Source organism: Lepisosteus platostomus, chromosome 5 (genome assembly GCF_059453375.1).
Source record: "Lepisosteus platostomus isolate fLepPlt1 chromosome 5, fLepPlt1.hap1, whole genome shotgun sequence".
Lineage (NCBI taxonomy): Eukaryota > Metazoa > Chordata > Actinopteri > Semionotiformes > Lepisosteidae > Lepisosteus > Lepisosteus platostomus.
The window spans coordinates 44460404-44462775 of NC_142615.1; the positions used below are offsets into that span (position 1 = coordinate 44460404).

The 2372-nt window shown below is 51.0% G+C and overlaps 1 long non-coding RNA gene across 1 annotated transcript; it reads right to left on the bottom strand.

The window, feature by feature from the left end:
- Positions 1-269: 269 nt before the first annotated feature.
- Positions 270-1907, bottom strand: LOC148666981 (uncharacterized). Its single transcript, XR_015937083.1, has 2 exons — positions 609-1907; positions 270-370 (listed from the first exon to the last, which is right to left on the bottom strand). It is a non-coding gene; the product is annotated as an uncharacterized LOC148666981 (long non-coding RNA).
- Between the last annotated feature and the right edge of the window lie 465 nt (positions 1908-2372).

Sequence of the window (2372 nt, forward strand, 5' to 3'; positions counted from 1 at the left end):
GGGTGGGAGGGGGAACAAGCTGCCCAGCCCTGTGGTTGAAGCCGATACCCTGGCTTCTCTCCAGTCACAGCTGGGTGAGATTCAATTAATCGTTTGAGACCTGAGCTGTGCCCCTTTGCCCCGGGGGTACCCGCCACCGCACTCTCCTGGAGTGTTCTGTTTTGTTTTTTTAAACGCGGGATTTGCTCACGATTTGCTCCTTTACAATCTGTTTCCCCGTCTACTCCCCCCCAACCAGGCGCTGCCCTCGCACAGCTGCCAGGAGCTCCTCGCGGTCCGCCCGGGCGCCGCCCAGTGCAACGCGAAGCCCCCCCGGGATGATGACTCCCGCCTCTCCGCCCTGCCTGACTCGCTGCTGCGCTCCGTCGGCCTGCGGATTGAGAATGTCACTCGTCTTCCCAGGTGGGAGATCTGGGGGGGCTCAGCGAGGCTGGACCTGGCCAGTCAGTGTGCTGGCGTGCCAGTTAATCAGTGTGTCTGTGTGCCAGTTAATCAATCAGTGTGCCAGTCAGTCAATCAGTGTGCCAGTCAGTCAGTGCACTAGTCAGTCAGTCAATCTGTCCAAAGTGCTGTCTCTCACAGGGATACATCAGTAAAGGCTGACTCACCCCTCACCCTGTCTTGCCGCTCTGTTACAGGTTCGGGTGTCGAACCCGGGGCCTTCCCACTGTGCTTTGTCCTCCAGGGCTGCACAGCTGTGACGCTGGCTGTGATCAGCTCCTGCTGCACCTACTGCCTCTCCCACTGATCAGGTCAGAGCACCTCTCGATCAGACCGGAGTACTGTGCCCACGTTCTGAAATAGATATTGTTCTTCATTCTTAAAGGAAAGAACTATACAGTACTGCCAGGCTGGAGGAACTGAGTCTTTTTAGTCTGAAGGGAGTGTCTCACACTGACAGGCTGGAGAAACCGAGTATCTTTAGTATGAAGGGAGTGTCCCACACTGACAGGCTGGAGGAACTGAGTCTCTTTAGTCTGAATGTGATCCACCGATCGGGACAGGAGACCCTTCCCTTCCTCCACCTCCTGTCCCTGTAGGACATTCTCCGGAGCTCAGTCAGTACACTAAAAGCAGGCTTCTCATCATGATGCTTCTTCATTTCTGTCCCTCCATCCGTCTTTGTGGTCTGGACACCGAAGAGCCGCAGGAAACCGGTGGAGCACAAGGGACGGGAACAGTCTCGACGATGACCCCGTAACCACACGCAAATAAAACAACTGCCGATATTTGGCCTGGCCAGACCAGCAGTGAAATCCAAGACGTACTGTAGGAGTCTGTAAGACAGCTTCACTCAAGATACACTTCCTCACAGTATACAGACACACTAAAGACCAGAGATTCAACACACACACACACACATACACACACACACTGAGACTCAGCTTGAGTGAGGCTGGAGTCAGATGAGCTGTTAATAAACTTGCTTTCATTTCAAAACACCTTCTTATGAACCAGGACACATACTAAACTCACATTATGCACACCTGGTAATCTAACAGTTTACACGGAACTAAGACCCGAGATTATACACACACAGATACAAAGGATAACTAACTGTTATTCTACACAGAGCTTGTCTTCTTTGTCAGTATGCAGACAGAACAAGACAGCAGATTCCACACACACACACTAACCCACAACTTCAGCTCCAACCAGAACACAAGCTCAGACATGTGGGAGGAAACCGTGACTCATTCTGGCTCAGCGAAGACAAGCTCTGCGTAGAATAAGCCTGGGCGTGTTATCCTCTGTGAGTGTGTGAGTGTTTGTGTGTGTGTAATCTTGTGTCCTTGCTCTGCGTGCAAACTGTTAGATTACTATGTGTGCTGGTCCATAAGTAAGTGTATCTGCTGTGTCTCTCTCACACACACACACACTGACAGTGTCTCACACACACACTGACAGTGTCTCTCTCTCACACACACACACTGACAGTGAGATTCCTGTGGGTGCTGGTATACAGGAAGGTGGAGTGGTATCTGAGAAAAAGTATGTTTCTCAACAGCTCATCTGACTCCAGCCTCACAAAAGCTGAGTCTCAGTGTGTGTGTGTGTTGAATCTCTGGTCTTTAGTGTGTCTTTACACTGAGAGTTTACTCTATGTGCTGGTCCATAAGTGTGTTTTTTAATGAAAGTTTATTAACAGCTCATCTGACTCCAGCTGAGTCTCAGTGTGTCTGTGTGTGGAACCTCAGCTGTCCTTGCTCTGTGTGCGTGCTGTGAGTTTCCTGGAGGCGTGTACAAGAAGAGACAAGATCAAGAGCTCTTGAGCTGAGCTCAGCACACCTCTGTGTGTGTGTGTGTCTGTCTCTCTGCGAGCAGGAAGAAGACACCACAGTGCTCTATTCCTCTATTCACCTCAGCTCCCA